Source organism: Quercus suber, unplaced genomic scaffold, assembly GCF_002906115.3.
Source record: "Quercus suber isolate HL8 unplaced genomic scaffold, Cork oak 2.0 scaffold_561, whole genome shotgun sequence".
NCBI classification, from domain to species: Eukaryota; Viridiplantae; Streptophyta; class Magnoliopsida; order Fagales; family Fagaceae; genus Quercus; species Quercus suber.
The window spans coordinates 364,215-377,758 of NW_027070006.1; the positions used below are offsets into that span (position 1 = coordinate 364,215).

The following is a 13,544-nucleotide window of genomic DNA, read 5'->3' on the forward strand; positions in this document are numbered from 1 at the left end:
AAAGGTAAGGAATGTGTTATTAATGGGTTTGATCTAATCATTTTTCATTCTATCCATAAAAGTATGACCTTTTTTATTCCATTTTTCTCATAGGATAACAACAAACACATTAATTAGAAATCCTAATTATAATAGGATATAGTGATATACATAATATTTTATTTTTTTTTATTTTAAAAATTATTTTTTGATTTTTCTTCAATTTTGTGCCACCATTTGGCACAACTACGGTTTCTAAACTTAACTTTTATTATTCTTTGTTTTTTCTTCAATTTTGTGCCGCCACTTGGTGCAACTACGATTTCTAAACCCAAGTTTTATTATATAATATATGATATGATATAATATTTCAATTGATAATTTTTTTAATTAGTATTTCAAATAAAAAATAGTAAGGGGTAACAGAATTAGTGGTTCATCTGACCACTTATTTCATGATATGACACAAAACTTACAAGCATTATACACAAAATAATTGTTTTTGAATTATCAAAACATGATTAGCGAAACTTGATTGTCTTTAATAGCCTTTCCAAAGAAACTCATGCAATAAATCTTATTTTGGACAACTTTTACAAATATTGTCTGCTCTCGTGCACTTTATTAAATGGAAAAAGTTTACTTTTAAACGAGTTTGGAGAAAAATTTCACCAACCACATTATTCAAACGAGTTTGGAGAAAAATTACATCATTTTAATATCTTGATAAACTGAACAACAGCTTTGGCAGCATTATACGCTGCAAGGGATCCGAATTTAGTATATGCATTCTCCCCTGATTGTTTTCCAGCTAAGTCTGATAGCCCTCTTAATGCTATCACTGGGAAGCCATTTGACGAGGTTGTCTGAAAGAATTACCACTATATATTAGTTATTTCTATTTATAGAATAAGCTACTATCAATATATATATATATATATATTAAGAAATCAATTTGTAAATGATACAAGTTGAATACAAGCTTTATAACTGGTAGTATATAGATTACAGAGTGATTAAGAAACTTGCCATAACTACAGCTGAACTCTCCATATCTGTGGATGAAACACCAAAAGTCTTAACTAGAAAGTTTCTGTAAGCTGCATTGTCCACAAAAGTGTTGGATGTTGCTCCCCTCAACCCAACTACCGGCTTTGGCTTTCCTGGGAGGCACAAGCTTGAATTCACACATTGTTTCAGTTCCATCCCCTGAAAGTACTTAAATTGCATATAAAATTAATAAAAGGTACATATCCTACTAATTTGGTCCTCCTACTATTAGGTAAATTTTACTTTGGTCTGTCTTTTATTAATTGTGTCAACTTAATCCATTAACTTTCAACATCAAGTTCATCTTTAGGTATCCCCATTGTTAAAATTTAATTGATTAATAGTTGAACTTAATTTGATTTTAATTCCTGTTTTACACTTTATATAAAAACCTATCAACTAGTGTTCCATTCACCACACTAACTAATTTCATTAAAATTTAAATGGAGAGAAGATTCAACAATAAAATTGACTTGATTTAAAAGTTGTGGAACTAAATTGACACAATAAATAGTTGTGGAACTAAGTTTATACAACTAATAGTTGATGGGCCAAATTGAATTTTTAATGTTACTTTATAGTTGGAGACTTAGAGTACCGAATTAATAATTTAACCTGAAATTCTATTTAGTCAGCAAGACTAGAAAGTTCTTGACGCAATCAATCATGTCCTGAAATTTCTATAATCAAATTACCTTGCACGAGCAATGCTATAGATTCAATAATTTTGACAATAAAATTACACCTGCTAAATTAGCAAATTATTAATATTAATTCTCATATTAGCCCACTACTAACTGTACTTTATTATTCATTATTAAAAATTTGACATCTCAGATAGTATGAAATTTGTCATCAATTTTAGTGTGTCTCTATACTTATTGTACTTTACACATATTTCACCTAACTTAATTTTTCCTTGCTTTCGTATAGCTTGTATTAGTGATTGAAAATGGTCAAGAAGATACATTATGGCATGTTTGGATAGAGGGGGGAAGGAGGGAGAGTGGAAGAAAGTAAAGTAGAATTGGCTAAAAATAAACTAATTTTGTGCTAAATCTACTCTATCTACTTTACTCTCTCTCCCTCCTCTCAATTCAAACGGATTATTAGTTGGCACTTTCTTATAAATGGTCACTAGACATTTGCTGTTTTGAGGCTGTGTAAACGGGCTTTTGGGTATTGAGGCCTGGCTTGGCCCGCTGGGTTGTAAAAGTATTGTGTCCATAGCTTTATTTTCAATCAAAATTCCCTATCTAATCTATATTCTTGTTGACTAGAAGATACAATAAATTAATAACAAAACTAGTCCCAAAGAAGAAAAAGAAGCCTGAAGATTAGTCATACCTCCAAGTTGGCAGCAAGTTGAAGCCAATGCTTACTTGTTTGTAACCACAACAGCGACTGAGCTATATTAGGCTTCCCAAACTCAAGAGTAGAATTCCTCCTCACTATATCCAACAAGTCCCAACAAATTTCCTTTACCTTTTGGTACATTGTAGCTTGCAAAATTCAATTCAGCAACATGGTCAAGGTTCGATGTTCCATTGAGGTTCTGTCAACAAAGAGAATTTTCTAACACATAATATAAACTTGAAATTATAGAGATTGAAAGAGACTAAAGTCACAGAGTGAGCTGAAATATATACCAGCCAGTCCCAAATACCAGTGTGAGCAAATTGTTTGGGAATGACAACATCTCCAATGGACAAAGAATCATTTACATTCCCAGAAACTCCAAAATGGACTATGCCCTTTACGTCAAACAAGTCCAGCATTTGTTGTGTTGCTGCAGCAGCATTTACCTGCATTCACCCAACACCAAACGAGATAAAAACTATATGGTAAACAAAAAGGCATATACATATTAAGAAATCAAAAACATTGAATAAAAAACATCGATCTTATTCTTAATATTCCACTTTATATTCTACAAATTATATTAATGTGTCTATTTTTTTATTTTTCATTTTAAAACTTGATACTTTATAAGGAAATGACATACGAAAAATTGTAATTGATAGAGTATAAAATAAATGCTAAAAGTGAAACCGAGGATTTTTATTTGAAAATAGATAAATAACATGTTTTCATTACAAGATGTTTTATACTATTTAGATTAAATATTACAAATTTAAAAGTGTTTTTTACCATTCCAACTCCGCATCTCACGTAGAGGACTTTCTTATCATGGATCTTTCCCACCAATCTTCGGCCTCAATTTCAAGTTTTTAAGTAACTAACTAAAACCAATATCACTTCAACTAACATTATACTAAAATTCTTTTGGGATAAATCTGATCCTTAAACTATTCTAAAAAAGCCACGTGTTAGTGGACATAAAGTGTGTCTCTCATCCAATAGAGTAGTACTAATCATTAGACAAATGTTCAACAAGTAGTCGATCATAGAGTCATGTAGAGATTTAAGGACCACAATTGACCTACAACCATTCTAAATAGCCTGGATGTCGAACTAAAGATTAGAATCTTTCTATGACCAATTATAATCATAGCTCACGTCAATAAATTCATTCTAAAAAAAAAAAAAAAACTAACATTATAAAATAATAATAAATAAATATAAATAACCTGACAAATCTATAATTGGATGAGTCTTGTGAGGCTGAAAAGCCCCAGTAGCAAAAAAAGCAGAGTCTTCAGATGTAGACACTGTGAGGAGACCCAAATAAGGCCCTTCGCGGTTTACTTCCTTGATTACTGTCAGAGATTTAACCTTTTTAGGGTAAAGCAAATGCAGCAGGAAATTACCAGAATCAGAAAGGAAACTAAAACTTGAATAAGCAGTAAACATTTTCTTATTAACTAGTTTTGCAGCCATGGTTAAGGTTCTGGTGAAAGAGACTGCTGCATGTACTTTCCTATATATAAAGAAATGACTTGGTCAGATATGCCGACCATTAATGGCCAATGCCAACCCTACCATTATATAATGTTTGTATTTTGCTATCATTGCCATTGATCATTTGATCTCTTCTATTTTGCTATCATGATGTTTGTTTAAACTTGTAAAAGCATGAGTATGTTAGGTAAGTGATGTTTTTCAATAATAATTTCGCAGTCAACAATTGTAAAAAAAAAAAAAAAAAAAAAAGGCTTTGAAATTTGTTTTCTAGATTTCTAGTTCTTGTCCTTTGTACGATAAAAGTGTAAGAATCATCACCGACTTTAGCAATTGGACAGTGATTTGTCTTTACAACATTTTGCATATGTTATTTGCATTTCTATTTTTTATTCTTCTTTGCTGAATATATACATATATATATACATACATATATATATATATATATATATATTTCATGTCGGTGAGTTGTCTTTCACATTCAAAATGTGAAGAAGACTAAAAACCAGAGATGTGTTATAAAAATTAGGTTCCACATGTTTGAAAATGAGATAAACATGTGCTGCACTTTTCTTTTCTTTTTTCTTTATACCGAAATTCAATGCAATCTCTCAGCCAACTTTGAATTTTCTTCTCTCTCCTCCCTACCGACACTTGAGCTATACATATGTATGTGTACACTCTCCTGGTAAAATGCAGAAGAACTAATATAAACTACAAGAGATATATCATCAGATTTATTTTGTGGATGATCACTTCAGTTCTATATATATTATCTCATTCTCATAGTTCTTTCTCTTGTCCTGCTATATCCATTATTTCACACATTATCTACACGAAGCTCTAGCCAAATTCTAAAAAGAAAGCTGTCTCAATCTACCTTTCGAAATTAAAGGCTATTTGTGTGATACTACAACAGTACAAGCCATTGTAAGTTTTCCCTAAGAATTGGTAATTTTATCATCTAAGTTATTTGTTATCACAAGATTCATGCTTAAAATTTATGTACTTATTTATTAAATTTATATATTATGGATCTCAAGCTAAACATATTACATATGGTAATATTGTTAAATATCATCAATGAAGTGATAAATTAAGCAATTCTATAGCATTTATTTTTATCTTAAGCATATTGAAATTATATGTGATACATGTCTATTAATTTTGGACACAAATTGAAAAAATAATTAATTATTAAGATCCTTGATGAGATCCACCTTGGTGTAATGAATTTTGGAGATATTATTTTGAATGGCTACCAAGCATCCCAACGGGATTGCTTAAAAGTAATGATCTTTATTTGAAACATTTCCATGAAAAAATATAAAATAAGTGTCTTACAATAAAACGTCGCCTAAATTCATGAAATAATTTTAGGGAGAGATAGGAGTTCCAGAAGAACTTAATCATCCCATAAGTTTATGCATCAAAAGTTGCACGATTTAGAGTTCCAAAAAAACTTAATCATCGCAAAAGCTCATGCACCAGAAGTACTAGTTGCAAGATTTTAATGGTTTACCTGAAGTTGCAATAATTTAAAAGTTAAGATATGAAGTAGATGTTGTTTTAATTCTGCTGTGGATTTCATGTATAAGATGCATGTGTATTTCAACACCTAAATTGTGTAGATTTGATTGATAAAATTGTTTGAATGTGTGTTATGCAGCCGTATGTTACATCCCAAATTAGGTGTTTTACTAACTAAATCTTAGGTTCATAAGTAATTACAAGAAGCGTAGATATAGCTAGCGCTTTCCTTCAGTCATTACATTGATATTATGTAGGCATGTGTTGAATCCTACATAAAGTGTTTACTATATGGATCTTAAGTTTATAAGATCTCAATTGCAATTTGATTAGACCTTTTAAGTTATAAGTGTAGATGTAGTTAGCACTTTTTTCACATCGATATATTTGTATTGTGAGAATGGATAATTTTAATTATTTGAAAACTATAGGTATTGATGATGCGTGCATCAAAACCAATATTGTGCAGGTGAGTTAGTATTATTAGAGATATATTAGTCCAATAGAAGGATTGGGCTTGGGCTTGCACACATAGAAGGATTAAGCTTATACCTATGATATTGGGCTAATATATCTTTAACAAGTATGATATGTGTTTGCATGTCTTTAGGATGCTAGAAAGCAAGGCCGGCCCAAACATTTTAGAGGACTAAGGCAAAATCTTCAAATAGAGCCTTTATTTTATCACTTAAATAATATTTAATTAGTATTTTATATAATAATTTTTTTAAAGTCCATTCTTTTTACTTTTTAATATGATTTTTTTAAAGAAAGTGCTGAAGTTATAACAAATTTTTCTACAAATTGATGTTGTAACGGATGTGAACAATGACATGAGGCTTAAAAAAATGTCAGAAATATTATAAAATTTACAACATGAGAATTATAAAGATATATCACCAATAACAAAAATTCATTCAAAAATGCATTCAATGGTTTGTTGAAGTCTATCTATCATATTCATTGTTACATCAAATTATAAAAGTTATGTACTTATGTAGTAAAATTTATAGCATTTTTAACATTTTCCTATTTGAATTACTTATAATTAGTAATACGTCTATTTGTAAGACCTATTTATTTAAATTTGACTGATCTCTATCTCTAGCATTACTTTGGGTCTGTTTGGGAACAACTTATTTAGCTGAAACTGAAAACTTTTTGCTAAAGGTGTAGAAAAAAAAAGTTAAATGCTAGCTAAATAGTACAATGGGACCTATGAATAGTACTAAAAAGTGCAACGGAACCCATGAGTAGTACCAAAAAGAAGCTATAATTCTAAAATAAGCTGAAACTTTAATCAGCTCTCAGACGTATACTTAATTGGCCTTCTTAATAGTGAACAAAAAAATAACTAATTTTTTTTAATATCTCCTAAATATATATATATATATATATATAAACAATTTTTGCCCATCAAATTTGGGGTCTTTCTCTAGGGGGCCCTAGACAATGCCCAATTGGCCTAGGCCTAGGGCCGGAAAGCAATAAAGGGAAATGGGATTCTTTGGTTGTGAATGTTGTCTACTTGTCTTTGAAATTTCGTGTGTGAGAAAAAAATAAAAATTGGTGTAGGTTTTTAAAGGAAGAAGAGTTGATATTGTTGAATCTTCTTTGCATGCAGTCAAATTTTTCAATTTGTAGGTATAATTTTTAATGCATCTCTTTGTCTTTGAAGTGAAGTATATGTTTTTTTTTTTTTGGGTAGAAAATGGAATAACATTAAAACTAAGAAACAAAAGCAGGATCAATACACTGTCTTTACAAAAAGACCACGACATTAGCTTCCAAAATAGAAATAAGGTCCACGGGGGAACCATCAACAACTCAAAATCAGAATCTAAATTTAGCCGAAATTTGCAAGCAATCTCACTTCTGTTTGCTTCCTGTAGACTGTTTAATGGTTGCTTAGGAATTTGGTCAATCAAGAGTTTACATCATCATAATTGAGGACACAATGGTGTTAGCTACAAATTGGTGGTTAAAGGCATCAACTATAGCACTTGCATCTAACTCAATAACCAATTGCACATTCATTTGCCGACATAAAAGGAGACCATCTCGAAGAGCCCATAACTCAGCTTGAAGCTGTTTGCCATGCCAATCTTTCTAGAAAAAACCCAATCAGCTGCCATTCTATCTCGAAGAAGTCCTTGACCAGCCAAACCTGGTTCCCTGGATGAACCATCCGTGTTTAATTTCAACCAGCCACTACAAGTTTTTCCCAACACACCTACTTCAAGATTTTGTGTTTTGTCACCAACGGCTTGCCAACATAGTGAAAGTATTCTAAAGCTCGTGGTTATATCCACGGCAAGACTTGACTTTAAGTTCTTTTTCTCAAATACAAGTGATTCCTGCCCTTCCAAATTGTCCAAATAGCAAACATAAAGGTTTGTTCCAAGGTGCTTGCCTGACTTCGGGCATCCTTTCTCTCTACAATTAGACATAAGCCAATCTTGAATGTTGGCCGAGAAGAAACCTTGTCCTGGTAGCTAATACCTACCTGATGCCAAACTGTCTTCAGAACATGGTAGTCCGAAGGGTGTGGAGGATGGATTCTGGGCTATTGTGAAGTGGGGAAAAAAATATCAACTTGCAGCCCCCTACTTGTAAGCAATCTCTGACCCCGATACTCTGGTGCATGCATTTCCAAATGAAAGTTTTAATTCTGGCAATGTATCTAACTTCCAAATCCACTTCCCTTGAAAGGCCGGATCAGGGAGGGCTCACTAGCAATGAGATATGCACTTCTAAGATCAAAGGAACCTTTGGGAGAAGGTTTCCAAGCTAATTGTCCTTTTCCTTGCTACACACAAGAAAGGGGTAGCTTGAATCTCTCTTCTAACATCCTCAGAATCTCCATTTGCAGCAAGTTCCAATTCCATCCTTCTAAATTAGCAACATCCTTAATTTTAAGCATATTAGATCAAAGGTTAGGGGACCTTGGATGATGTTTCTTAAGATTCTTACCTGGTCCAGCTGTTATGCAAGAAACTAAGGCTGCTTTCATACCTCAGGACCCAAGTGATTCCTTTCTTAAAAACAATTTCCCCTTTCTTCAACTCCTCCAAGTGGAGACAAGGTAACTTTGCTATTTCTGGAGTTTAAGGCTGATTATATAGTACTTCAATCTAATCACTTTTGCCCATTGAGATTCTTTCTCAGTGTGAAATCTCCAATTTAATTTAGCAAGTAGTGCGTATCCTGCCCTTTGCAGCTTGGAGCTAGCCCACCTACATCCTTAGGGGTAGTGACCTTTTTCCATCCCACCCAGTGCATACTTTTCTTGTTGGTTGAAAATTCCACAAGAAATTTCGATTAACTGGTCTATGCCATCTAGAATCTTTCCTGGGAGCTGGTTGCATTGCATTACATAAGCTGGGATGGTTGAAGTGGTTGCTTGGATTAGAACTGACCTCCTGGCCATGGAAAGAGATTTGCTTTCCACCCTTAAGTTTCTTCTTAACTCTTTCCAACACGAAGTTAAAGTCCTGGTTGGAGCACCACTATGTTTAATGGGGAAGCCAAGGTACTTTCCAAATTAGGAGTAGTCTAAAACCAAGAATGTCACTCAAAGCTTCTTTGTCACTTCAATCCACATTCGGAGAAAAGAATACCTGGATTTAGCTTTACTTATGGTCTGACCAGATTGCTACAAAATTCATCCAACACTTCTCTAATTACAAGGCAATTTTCCATGTTTGCTTGGCAAAGGACAAGATCATCTGCAAAAACAGAATGCGAGAACCACCCTCTCCAGGAAGCTTTGATAGGAATCCAAGACTTATCTTCACACCTTTCCTGGATTAATTGCCCCAAATAGTCCATACATATAATAAAGATGTACGGAGACAGGGGTCGCCTTGCCTTATCCCTTGGTGGGCTCTAGAGCCCTACTTGATTATCTATGTCTAAATTTTCTTCTCTAAAAATTAAAAAAAAAAAAAAATGTCAAATATTTTTTATTCATTTATAAATCTACATTAATAATTTATAATTAAATTATTGTTTATATACCAATAATTGCACAGCCCATAGGCACCTTTCCCCTTCCGGCCTTCCCTCCCATTTGTGATAGATTTGATTCGGCCTCTCCTACTCTAATAAAGTTGTTATTATATTATTTTAGTTAATTTAAGAAAATAATTTTCATTTATGAACTTATAAAAATTAAATTTATTAATCTTTTAAAGTAAGAAATTATATATATGATTTTTATTTCGAGATGAATCATATAAATTACCAATAAGTTAAAATAATAGTTTGATATCTTGAGACTTATTTACAAATTTAGAAAATCGAATCTCAAATCTATATAAATACACATTTCATGTGTGCATATATCTAAATAAGTTTTATATTTGTAAATTTATTAATGAACACATTATTATGTTTGAGCATAATTTGACTATAATTAAGCTTAAATCTAGGTTTAAATTTGATTTATTTATTAAACAAATAAACATAAACAAGTTTTACTAGAGGAAGTAGATCTATCTGTAAACCATTGGAAAATCCAAGTTTTAAACCATTCGACTATTATCACCCTCACGAGACATATTGGACCCAATTTTAGCAAGTCGGATAAAATAAAAATTCAAATCCAAAAAAATAAGAATTGTTAACCAGAAATTAATATTAAATGACGCTGTTTCTATTTTTTTTTTTTTTAAATACTATGAAAAGTCTAAAACCCTTCTTTCCATCTATGACCTAGCATCCCCGACCCAATTACCTCATTCTCATCTTTGGGGTTTTGGGCTTGCCATCAATCCCCTACTCTTTTGTTTACATTGCTTTAGGCCTGCCGTGACCCATTCTTATTTTTCCACATCGTATACTGCCCATGGGTTTGCTATTCGCTATTTCTCTCTTTTCGGGCTCTTTTGAGCCCATTTGCTTTCTCAAGGCCCATTTATTTATTTTATGGACCTGTGATGCATTATTCCTACCACTTGGACTTAATGGTTCTTGTTTCCTATCCTTTTGCTAGTTTCTTTTCGTATGTTGTTGGGCTTCTTTCTCTCTTTATGATTATTCAAAAATGGCCCTCAACAGGGATCATGGATCATATGATCGAATTGTGGATCGTAAGATCCTACATTATTTGAGAAAAAAAAACACATTGGTATGTTAAATATCACATAAATTATACAATTATTTGTAAAAAATTTAAAAAAAAAACAAAACAAAAAATTTGCATTCATTTTATGTAATTACCATATATTACTACATTCATTTGTAAGTATCATTTAAAAAGATCAAAAACCTCAAAACGTGAAACTCTATTGGTATGTATTTTTTATTTGGATCCAACTGACACTTAGAATAGCAAAACTTGGTCTATTGAGATGTTATTTTTCATTTGGGTCTAAGAGCATTAGCATTGGAGAATGCTAATGCCAAATCTAAGGAAATTTTTGAATTTTAAGCCCCAAAACCATCTGCATTAGGGAATGTTAAACAGCAGTATTACAATTTTTTTTGCAATACTGCTACAGTGCAATTCTAAACATAGAATTGCACTGTAGCAAGTATTTAAAAATAATAATAATATTTTATTATGTAGAGAGAGGAGAGAGATGGGAGAGAAAAGATATAATTTTGAGATATATTATTTTATTATGTAGATATATTATTTTAATAAGTAAAATAGTGAAGTAGAAGTTTGGGATGTGAACGTATTGTAAAATGGTATAGTATAATGATAAAGTGGCTTTTTAGAATTGTAAAATAGAGTAGCATTGGAATTTTCCAATGCTAATGCTCTAACTGGGCATTTTGTCAAGTTAAAGAAGATTATAAGAAACTATGATTATTTGAGATCATCAAAATCGTACGATCCTACCGATCCTAAACAATTGCAAAGATCCTTGAAAGACCTAGACTATTTTAGACAGGTGGGATCATAAAATCATAGATCATAGGATCCAGATCGGGATTTTGACAATTATACTTATAAATGATTTTCTATCCATTGAATAGATACATTGGCACTGTAACTCTCATACATGGTTTGGTTGGTGTAATATTCGAATGGCACAAGAGAGATTTGATTGAACTGTGAACAAGAAATTAACCCAATGAACCATCGAATTTGGCAGCAATGACAAGCACCGTACAAAGGATCATTACCCAAACTCATTGTAAGCTCATTGATTTCTTTACTGTCCCTTCTTAATGTTGTTTCTATGTTCACTCACTCTCTCCCATTTTGTTGAAGTATGTAGCAGAGGGTCAACTAATATATTTTTGCCTGACAACTAGACTACAACAGACATCACTGTTTGTTTGTAAAGATCTCATTATGTTGTTAAGACTTGACTGTATTTGGAAAAGTAATAAACTTTTGTTGAAAAGGAAAAAAAAAATCTTCTTTCAAACAGGCATAAAATTTTGTTCACTTGGGTTCAATCTGCCAATCAGCTAGTACGAACAACGAGAAACTTTATAGGATAATTATGGCTTGTTTCATAATGTTATTTTAGTAACGTTGTTTAAGTGTTGTAGAAATACGTATAAGTGAAAAAGTGTTGTAAAAATATGTGTTGTGTTGTTTAAACAACACAACCAAACATACCCTATGCAGTCCACTATCACTTTCTAATTAGAACAACTTGTAGGGGAAAAGAGGTAGTATTGAGAGGATGTTTACTTAGAGTGTATTTGGCATTAGCTTAAGCTTTTAGCTTTTAGTTTTTATCTTTTATGTAAAGCTTTTTAATACATCAATTTTTCCCACTTTTTCTCACTTTTTTCTACTTTTTTCAAGGTACAGATACACTTTAGCATATTTTCAGCAAAAAAATTTCAAAAAAAAAAGCTAAATAAGCTGTTCCCAAGCAAACCCTTAGCACAACCACATTGTATAAGATATAATTATGATATACTTTAGATATGACTTTATGTAATATTTAATTTTATTGTGAATGTTTTGATAACACTAACTAAATAAATTATTATTCTTTCGTTTCAAAATTCTTATATTGTATACCAAATGTCTTCAAATTTTACAATGAAGGAAATTTTGTGTTTCAATAGAACTTAGTCAACTTATGTAAATATATGTTACTTTTCATTAATAGTAACTCATTGATGGTGTGAATTTAAAAAATTTAAGAAGTTGATAACTTTAATTAAAATTTTCAATATATAGGTTTTTTTTTTTTTTTTTTTTTGAGAAACCATATAGGGTTTAATTTTGAACTACCCTAAATTATAGAGAATTATGCAATTTATCTAAGTCTTTAATAAGGGTAAACACTTGGTGCAATGAAAATGCAAACGTTTGACGACGTAGAGAAAAGATAAGCACAACCATAGTTTATAATAGTATTTTGGTGCGATGCACGAATTAATAAAATTCATATGTAAAGTAAAGAAAATATTCTTCTTTAAAAAAAAAAAGGTAAAGAAAGGATTGCAAATATTAGTGGAATTTTAAAATAAATAAAAAGTTACCCGTAAGTTATTTGACAAAAAGCCTATTATGTAACATTCATTTTTTTTTAATCAATCTAAAAATTATGGTAGTTGAACAAAAAAAAAAAAAAAAAAAAAATTCTTTTAAAATTTTAATGCACAAACATTTCTTAAGGTTTGGAGAAATGACATTTCACCTCAAACCTTAAGGAAAACTATACTCCCCTTAAGGTTTAAGGAAGTTAACAAATTAGACATTCGTTAGTAATAATAGCAAAATATTCCAAATTTTAAAAAGATTTTCTTAAACAAACCCTAATCATGGTTAGTGAATTTGTTTTTAGTTGAATATAGTTCTTTGTCACCGAATTGTGTTTAGGCTTTGGTCAAGAGTATAATTTCAAAATTTGGAATATTTTGTTATTGTTATTAATAAAAAGAACTAATATATTAATTCCCACAAATCTTAAGGGAGAGGGTCGTCATTTTTGCTTTTTCTGTTGGGAGATATTTTGATTAATTCCCACAAATCTTAAGGGAAAGGATGGTCAACATAAAAGAACAAAGGGAAGTTAGGAGTTTTTTTTTTTTTTCCCCAACTCATTTAAGGTTGTTACTAAACATAGGAAAATGAGATAGTTTTGTAGAAAACATTTTTTTGAAAAATGACTCATTTTCTAGAAAATATTATCGCTTAA

General features: G+C 31.2%; 1 pseudogene; it reads right to left on the reverse strand.

Annotated features, from left to right (window-relative positions):
- Positions 1–916: 916 nt before the first annotated feature.
- LOC112026648 (bark storage protein A-like) lies at positions 917–3,229 on the reverse strand (annotated as a pseudogene).
- Between the last annotated feature and the right edge of the window lie 10,315 nt (positions 3,230–13,544).